The following is a 9,853-nucleotide window of genomic DNA, read 5'->3' as shown; positions in this document are numbered from 1 at the left end:
GGTGTTGCTTCTAATATTGGTGGTTTCAAGACTAACCACCATCCTTACAAACTCATATTTCAATTTAGCACCAAGGTCATATTGTTAGAGGATGGTGCAGTCCCAAACATTGTGTATGATTTGGTGCCTATTTCTACAATCATGGATGGTGGTCTTGATGTTGATTATTTAGTGGGAAAGGTTTCTCTTCAAAATTCAATAAATTTTGATTTGATTATTATTTCTACTATTATGCTCTTGTGATATTTGTTGGATAAGATGCCGTGGGACTGTTCACTAGAGTTGCAAATAAGGGAGAGAACGAAAAGGATGGCAAGAAGACCCAGATGAATGTGATTCAACTTGAGGATGAAAGATATATTTCTTTGGAAGTTTATTTATTCTTATGCTTTATTTGTCTGTTTAAAATAATGATTTTGTGTACAAGCAGGGTGAGGATAGAGTGTACTCTATTCGGAGAATATGTTGACAAGTGGAATGCTTCCTTGCTTCTAGAGAAGGTACAAATACTATAGTCATAGTGTAGTTTGCCAAAATGAAGTCCTTCCAAAGTATGAGTTTTGGTTTTGTATAATAGAAATAGAAAAAAATATAAAAATATTTGTTCATATTTTTAAGTTAATGTTTTCCTTTGTTTTTTTTCACTAGACAAGTAATTGTTTTTAAGTCCTTCATTTGTTGGCAACATGAGAATGAAAATATCAAAAATGAAAAATAACAATTTTTTTTGTTGTTGGCAAAGGTTAATGGCTTGATTTGTTTTGGGAGTGTCGGGTATGTGGTCTTAGGTTCTGATTTAATTTATCTCGACAACATGAGGCTGAAGGAAACAATGGTGTGAGCAAACTACCCATACTTGGTGGCAAAGCTCAATTGTTAACTTTTGTTTATCGATCATCGTAGTGCATAGTATGTGATCTTATGTTTTGCTATAATATTTTGCATCAACAATTAATTTCATTCAAGCAATGAAAGTGGCTTTGTGATGGTCTTTGTTGCAAGACTACTCGTATTTGGAGAATCAGATTATTTCCTTTCAAGAATTCCTCTATTGAAATTAATTGATTGGTCTTCAACTTCTAATTTTGTTTCTATTCATCGATACTAATTTTTTTATAATTTAGTCTTAAAGGTCGTCAAATTTTAAGTTTGATAACATTTTGCAGATAGTTATAACTTTTTGTCGTAGTTGCTTCCTGTTGAGTTTATTTAAATATTTTAGATACATATTTTCTTAAATAAAATTAATATCAAATTCTAAAATTTTGAACACTACAAGTGTGTTACTCAAGTCCTTGAAATGTTATTATCTCTCTTAAGCTTTTGTTCTTAGCTGAGGATGTGAAGAACTTAGATTTCAGTGGCACCAAGATGTTTGTTCAAACAATATAAAGATGAATCATTCATCTCATTCTAAGCTTAAAAGTCTCACTTGCTTCCTTTTGACATGATGATATAGTTCCATCACCAAGATAAATCCATTGTGAAGAGAGAATAGATGAAATCACAAAAGAACTTTTGTCTCGATGGATAAATCTTGTATGTTTATTTTAACACTTTTGCCATTGATAAATTTCTTACTATGCTAACGAAACAAATTATAATATATATATATAAAAGAAATAGGAAAGTTTTCATTTAATTTACATAGATGAAGAATTTACTTCAAATTATATTAATATCTATATTATCACTGTGAAAATAGTTTTTTGTTATAATAATTTTACGACTTTATCTTTTTCCGACTTAAATAATTTATTTTATTTGATTTTATATCGAAATTTTGTAAAATTATATCACAAATAATATCATAAATAATGCTGAGCCAAACAGTATAACTTCTTTACAAAAAGCTTCTTATTTTTAAAAGAAAATAACAAAAAAAGGAAAATATTTTTTAGAAAATTTAATATTTATGGTTATACTCTCAATTATTTTATCCAACTTTTAATTTAAATAATTTTTAAAGTAAAAAAATAATAAATAATAAACAACTTCTACTTAGTTTTTATTTTAACTTAAGTAACTTTTAAGAAAAAAAAAAAAAGCTGGGTCAAACGGTATCTTAGTATTAAATATGGAAGGAGCCATAAATGCATGTTGGTATTTAACAAGGATGGGTCAAATTCCATAAAGATAAAAATCGGGTGAAAACAACTATACAAATATGTTCCGTCTAAGGAAGAGAAACTATACAAATATGTTATGTCTAAGGAAGAGAATGACATTCTCTTTGTCTTTGAAAGGGAGAATTGATGCAATCCTACCCCGCAAGAGTATTGGATAAAGAACTCAAATAGATTGGACCACAAATGTAAGGAAAGATCCTAGGATTCTCATAACCCTTTGGATAGAAATCGAAGTTACTCCAAAAATTTCTTTCCTAATACTATGTCCAAGTTTATATCCAATTTTCCAAAGTGATGTGACATGTTGCAAAAAATGTTACAATAAACTCTGTTTTATGCTGGCGCATTTGATTACTATCTAACCCCCTAAGATACTGCATGATAAGTTTTCTATTGGAGAAATGATGCCTGAGAAAGCTTCTCTGACTATACTAGCATAAATTCATTACCAAAATTCAGGTACCATGTTGTTTATAGCTAGACATCGCTGGGTAGGTTTTTATTATTTCTAATTACAAGTTTGTGACCATTTACAAGTAAACAAAGTGTTTATTATTCTTAATTAAATTAATGAATTGATGTAGAATGTTGAATACAATCTGAAAATAGTTAATAGTATATATCATACAAAATCATATTAAGAAACACACAGGTGATCCTTGTACACTAAAGTACCAGTACTAGGTTGAAAATTAATTAGAACAGGATCAATCAAATATTGAGTGAAGCTTACTTTTTATGATTTAGGCTACAAAGTGCATAGAATAAAACCAATTAAAAGGACATTAAATACTTAAACATATAGAATTTCTTAATGACCTCCAAACATATTGGAACAAAATGATTGAGCGGCAGACAAGTCATAGCAATAATATTTTGCTTGAGTCATCCACCATTTTCATGCAACACATTTTCTATTAATCTCCTATGCTTCTCACTTTAACACAAAATTTCACTTATAAAGACACAAAATTCCCCATTTTCTAATCAAATAGATCTTCCTTGTTATTCACATTTAAATAATATAATGGCAAGTCTCATGTATATATATAAAATAAAATTTCCACTTAGCCAATCCAATACCTTCTCCTCCCATTACACAACTCCTCCCATTACACAACTCGGAGAACCAAAAATGACATCTCTAGCATGAAAGTGAGATTCTCTGGAGAATGAGTTATTTCAATCTTACACACTGAAGGCTACGTGGGAAATTTTAGACCAATAAAAACAATATGAACAGAATAGGTTTCCGAAAAGGTCATTAACTAATGTTCAGCCCACTAACTTAACCGGTGATTCTCCAATTTACCAGCATGCATTATTTGTTGAAATACCCTCCTTTATCTAAGAAATCTCCTGTACAGCAGACACAATATAAGAATAAAATTATCATAATAAAACCTACGCTCCAAACTATATAAAACTCAAATATGGAATATAAAAATGGTATAAATCAAGCCTAGGTTCTTGTCCAATTGAATATCACAGTCTGACAGAGTTCTGAAGCACGGCCAAACCTTTGTACAAACAGAATACAGCAATGATTAACTAAACATCAAACAGATTATATCATGTGCCATAAGCAATCCAAGGAACACTTTCCTTTAAAATGTATATTTTACCTTAAAAGATGAAAGTGGTCTCTACCGAAATTGAGGCACACTTGGTTCTAATGACATTGAAATCCTTCATGTCCATACCAGCATTGCATAACATTTTTCCCTCTTCACGACAGAAGTATCCCTTGTCGAGCAAGCACTTCATGAGTTGGAACCACTCAGGCCAAGGATGAGCAAGCTTGAGTATTGGCTACTGTGCCGAGTGCAAGACTATGAGTTGTGTTAGGCTTGGGAGCAAGACTGCGAGGTCACTAAACATAGAACTTAGACACCGCTTTTTGTCCAAACAATATATAAACTCAGTATTAGGGACATTAGGCCTCACTCATTCAAACAAGCGGCTTATATCACCTCCGTGTGTTATATATACAGCATTTTTGGAAACGCATTATATTCTATGCTATATATTGAAAATTTATGCATTGTTCCAATAGAATTCAATTCATTAAAATACACCCAGTATAATTTTTTTTTACATCATATAATCATAAAATGCAGTGTTTGATTAACTTCCACATGCATAACTGCAGAAACCAAAATCAAAAGCTAAAACAATAATAAATGAATTTCAATTGCAACACATCTACAGAAATGAAAAAATTGAGATTGCAAAGAATATATATAGCAACGATTCTCATGCATGATAAAATCTACACTCACATTAAGAAGAATACCAATACTTCGACAAAAAGCAGAAAACCAGAGCCATTAACACGCAAAATTCTCTACTGCAACAAAATGTTCTAGAAATTCAAAAAAAGACAAATTATCTGCATTTGAAGATCAGAAATTGGCAATTGTTATCAGTCATTGTGATTCCCCAAACACGGAGCAATGAAAAACTCATCATGTCTCTCAACATATAGATGAATTCGCAAAAATTCATAAAGAGAGAAATAAGGCAAAAGGCAATTTCAAAAAGAAAAAATTAACTATCAGAGACTTAATCACATGATAAATACCAAATGAATTAATCCAACCTTATTGTTGCTTAAGTTCAAGCAGTGCTGAAACTGATTATTTGTCAACCTTAGTGTTGCTTAAATCAAGCAGGGGCTGAAACTGATTCTTTGCCGGTTATCAACTTTTGACAGACGGTTGCTCACTGTGCCTGCAGCAATATTACCAACAAGATCTTAAATTACCGACTTTAATAAATACAAGAGATGATGGTTTAACATCTTACTCATAATATTAATAGTGATACTCTTGTAACCGACTTAGCTTTTAGCTCTGTGTTCTACCAAGCACCGTTATGTTCCCAGTTTATTCATATCTGCTTTTTTCAATAATAAATTAGCATCTAATAGACTAGAAGCACATTAAAATATTAAGTAAAACTCGCAAAGACATAACTCAATAGTAACCTAGGAATGACTGGAAAGTAATATAATCAATGAATCACAGTGGATACATAAAAGAAACAGTAAAAATAGATCTATAGCATGAAACTCCCTATTCAATTTAAATAACAAAATTTAACAAAACATATGGATGGATATGTTACTCTCATGGCCAGTCCCAAATGATAAATGCGACAACACCACTCCAAAAGCCAATGGAATATGAGACTGCTCCGGGGAGATGTCACCAATGAGGGTGGTGCCATCAACAAGTGAGCATTGATTTATAACAGTTACTATATACAATTTGTTTGCTCTCCAAAAAGCATGAGACTCCTCCTAAGAAATCTCTTGTCAATAGAATTTAATTAAAATGTAATTATAATGCAAAAGTTTTTACCCTACCTCCAATCACAAATTATATCTAGAAGACTGTAATAATTTCCATTTGTTAATATCAAAACCCTCCTCCTTTGTCCGGGCTTGGGACCGGCTATGAGAACATAGGCGGAGTTAAAAACTTTTTTTTACAAGGGTTTGTCTAACTGATCCCAAGTAAAAATCGGGTTAAACCACCCCATTTCTAATGACCAATAAAATTTGGATATTATTTTATATTTTGAATTCTATCATTAATGTTATGACTATTACAATTAATATCATCTTTAATTTCTCTTTCATGTCATTTATTTATTTTCATATCATTTATGTATAAAATTAAAACTTTATAGTTGTTACTTAAAAGTTAATAATAAAAATTATAGTAAAATACATAAACATATTTAAACAAATTATAAAATATTGCAATCTTAATAATTATTTTAAATTAATTATAAAAATCTACATAAATTTTTTTCATTTATTTTAACTTTAGAAACATTTTAAGTTTAATTTCTTTTAATTGATTGAAATATGTAAAATTAACTTTTGGTAACTAGCTGTCATTTTACATATAGATTGTACCAACAATCAGATTGTAATGTCAAATGTAAAATGAGAACTATTTTATGTATTTCACTAAATTGAAAAAATTAAAATTCATTTTTCCAAAGTTAAAATAAATGAAAACTATATAACAAAAGGTTTTTTTCATGATAGATATTTACCTAGAGTGAATAAAAGAATAGATTTTTATAATTAATTAAAAATACTAATTATTAAGATTTTAATATTTTATAATTTATTTTACATATATTTATGTATTTTAGTATAATTTAAAGTATTAAATTTTAATTAATAATTATAAAATTTTAATTTTATACATAAATGATATGAATAAAAAATAAGAAATGATATGAAAGAGAAATTAAAGACAATGCATCAAAGGTGATAGCCATATGTTCAAATTATAAAAGAATGGCCCAAACTCTATTGATCATTAAAGATAAGGTAGTAATTCAAACCCTTTTAAAATAATATAAATAATTTATTCTGCTGAATAACAGAATTCTCAATAAATAAATTATAATTCTGCTTAACAGAATTATCAATAAATTATAAACAAATAAATTATAAGTTATCATTAACAGCAGAATAAAAAATAAATAAATTATAAATTCGGTTAAATAACAGCATTATAAATAAATAAATAAATTATGAATTCTGCTGAGTACAGAATCATCATCAATAAATAAAGTATAAATTCAGCTCAGTGACAGAATTATGAATAAATAAATTACAAATTCTGCTCAGCAACACAATTATAAATAAATAAATTAAAAATTCTGCTAAGTAACAGAATTTTCATTCTCATCGATCTGAAAATTTCTGAAGTCTGACATGCAAATTTATCTCTGAAATGAACACTGCAGAACATATAAAAAACAAAATCAAAACCTAAAAAGATTAGCTCAAGACTTCAATTTCTATACGAAAATACCTAAATAAACAACAAAATCAAGAAATTCACAAGAAATATTATAATTAAATATTAAGAAACAAAAACAAGAATCCAAGGAAAGCACATGGGCGTACACTGAAAATAAAAATTGAAAGAGGAAACACAACGAAAAGATGAAGAAATTCAGAATATAAAAATAAAAATATTATATTTATCATGATGATTCAGAAAAACAGACCAGCGTAAGAATCATCATGTCTATTCACCGATGGAATTAAATTTAATAGGCAATTTCAAGAACAAGAAAACAGTGAAGGAAAGCCATAAATAACGAAGACGACAATACGATTTCAGAAAGTGAACAATAGAAACAATAATAATCAGAGAGGAGAGTAATGGAATGAAGTAATGAGAGGCAGGTGATTAGGGTTTAGCATAAAATAAAGAAAAACGATTGAATAAAAAGCAGATAATAGGAGAAATGCTAACCTGTGTATTACGAATGAATTAGAGAGAGGGAGTGAGTTGCGGTGGAAATGAGATGGAGGTTGAGTTGAGAATGTGAATGTGTATTTTATAACACGAGCGAGGAGGGTTTCTGCTAGCAATTGCAAATGGCAGTAAAGGGGTGGAGTGAAATATAGAGATGAACGGCTGGAGATTGGGGTGAGAGATATGGATCGGACGGTGGGGAGAGGCGAATCAATGTCAAATATGCACCGCGGACCTTTACCGTCCCTTTGATAGATGTCGATGCTTAATCATGGCTTCACTTAATAAATCACATTTATTCAACATTTTTTGTTATTTATATATTTTATATAAAACTTACTCTTAAGACCATTTATTTCATCGATTTTATTCAGGTTTATTTAACATTTTTTGTTATTTAATATATATTTTATATAAAACATGACAAAAAAAATCACTAATTCACTTAAAGATAACAGAAAAAGAATCTAATAGAATCTAATAATGACAAAGAAAAAAATCTAATTTATAAAAGAATAAGAAAGAAATAAAGAACTTGATAAGATCGAACAACTGAAATCTAACGTTGATGGAAGATAGACAGAATCACTCGTAGCATGTATTTTTATTAAAAAACTTAGTCAAAAGATAAAATATTTAGATTGAACAATAACAAGAAATCCTGAAACAATAATAATTTCTAAATAATCAAAATATAAATAAAATCTTAAATTATGATAAACATATACACAATAAATTATAGAGAATAATAATTAATTAAAACATTATTTAAGTCTGACCCAATCCTATATTAAGTCACCAAACTGATCGCTGGAATGAGGATTGCCAAGAGGCTTTTGGAAGGATCAAGAAGTGCCTAATGAATCCTCCCGTACTTATGCCACCAGTACCTGGAAGGCCTATCATCTTGTACATGACAATCTTAGACGAGTCAATGGGGTGTATGCTGAGGCAACATGACGAATCCGGAAAGAAAGAGCGCGATGTTTACTACCTAAGTAAGAAGTTCACGACCTGTGAAATGAACTACTCCTTGCTCGAAAGAACGTGTTGTGCTTTAGTATGGGCATCCCATCGCCTAAGGCAGTACATGCTGAGCCATACTACCTGGTTGATATCCAAGATGGACCCGGTTAAGTACATCTTTGAAAAGCCAGCTCTCACGGGACGAATCGCCCGGTGGCAAGTCCTGCTATCCGAGTTTGATATAGTCTACGTCACCCAAAAGGCGATAAAAGGGAGTGCCTTAGCAGATTATTTGGCTCAACAGCCTCTTAACGACTATCAGCCCATGCATCCTGAATTCCAGGATGAGGACATCATGGCCTTGTTTGAGGAAAAATTGGACGAAGATCGGGACAAATGGACCGTATGGTTTGACGGAGCGTCAAACATTCTAGGCCATGGCGTTGGGGCAGTATTGGTCTCTCCGGACAATCAATGTGTACCTTTCACAGCCAGGCTAGGATTCGACTGCACCAACAACATGGCCGAATATGAAGCATGTGCCCTGGCCGTCCAGGCAGCGATTGACTCCAATGTCAAACTACTCAAGGTGTACGGCGACTCAGCGTTGGTAATCCATCAGCTGAGAGGGGAATGGGAAACTAGAGATCCCAAGCTGATACCCTACAAAGCCTATATCAAGGAATTGGCTAAGACCTTTGATGAGATCTCCTTCCATCATGTTCCCCGCAAGGAAAATCAAATGGCGGATGCGCTTGCTACTTTGGCGTCTATGTTCCAACTAACGCCGCACGGGGATCTACCCTACATTGAATTTTGGTGTCGTGGCAAACCCGCGCATTGTTGCCAAGTAGAAGAGGAACGGGACGGAAAGCCTTGGTATTGCGACATCAAGCGATATGTTGTAAGCAAAGAATACCCGCCAGAGATTGCCGACAATATAAGAGGACATTGAGAAGGTTGGTGGCCGGTTTCTTCATGAGTGGAAGTATATTGTATAAGAGAAATCACGACATGACACTCCTGCGGTGTGTGGATGCCAGGGAGGCAAATCACATGATCAAGGAAGTCCATGAAGGCTCGTTTGGAACGCACGCCAACGGGCATGCTATGGCCAGGAAGATCCTAAGAGCAGGTTATTACTGGCTTACCATGGAAAGTGATTGTTGTGTCCATGTGAGGAAATGCCACAAATGTCAAGCGTTCGCAGATAATGTCAATGCCCCACCTCATCCTCTGAATGTCATGTCCGCCCCTTGGCCTTTCTCCATGTGGGGAATAGATGTCATCGGGGCCATTGAGCCCAAGGCCTCGAATGGTCATCGCTTCATCCTTGTGGCGATAGATTATTTTACCAAGTGGGTCGAGGCGGCCTCCTATACCAATGTCACGAGGGGTGTGGTGGTCAGGTTCATTAAGAAAGAGATCATCTGCCGATATGGTTTGCCAAGGAAGATTATC

At 32.2% G+C, this 9,853-nt stretch overlaps 1 long non-coding RNA gene and 1 other non-coding gene across 2 annotated transcripts; both read right to left on the bottom strand.

Moving 5' to 3' along the window:
• Positions 1–3,173: 3,173 nt before the first annotated feature.
• LOC121173038 (uncharacterized) lies at positions 3,174–4,130 on the bottom strand. Its single transcript, XR_005887156.1, has 2 exons — positions 3,755–4,130; positions 3,174–3,488 (listed from the first exon to the last, which is right to left on the bottom strand). It is a non-coding gene; the product is annotated as an uncharacterized lncRNA (long non-coding RNA).
• A 2,685-nt stretch (positions 4,131–6,815) lies between these two features.
• Positions 6,816–6,908, bottom strand: LOC113000941 (small nucleolar RNA R64/Z200 family). Its single transcript, XR_003266238.1, has one exon. It is a non-coding gene; the product is annotated as a small nucleolar RNA R64/Z200 family (small nucleolar RNA).
• Between the last annotated feature and the right edge of the window lie 2,945 nt (positions 6,909–9,853).

Source organism: Glycine max, chromosome 11 (assembly GCF_000004515.6).
Source record: "Glycine max cultivar Williams 82 chromosome 11, Glycine_max_v4.0, whole genome shotgun sequence".
NCBI classification, from domain to species: domain Eukaryota; kingdom Viridiplantae; phylum Streptophyta; class Magnoliopsida; order Fabales; family Fabaceae; genus Glycine; species Glycine max.
Note: the sequence above shows the minus strand (reverse complement) of the source record. Positions and strands in the feature narration are given on the sequence as shown.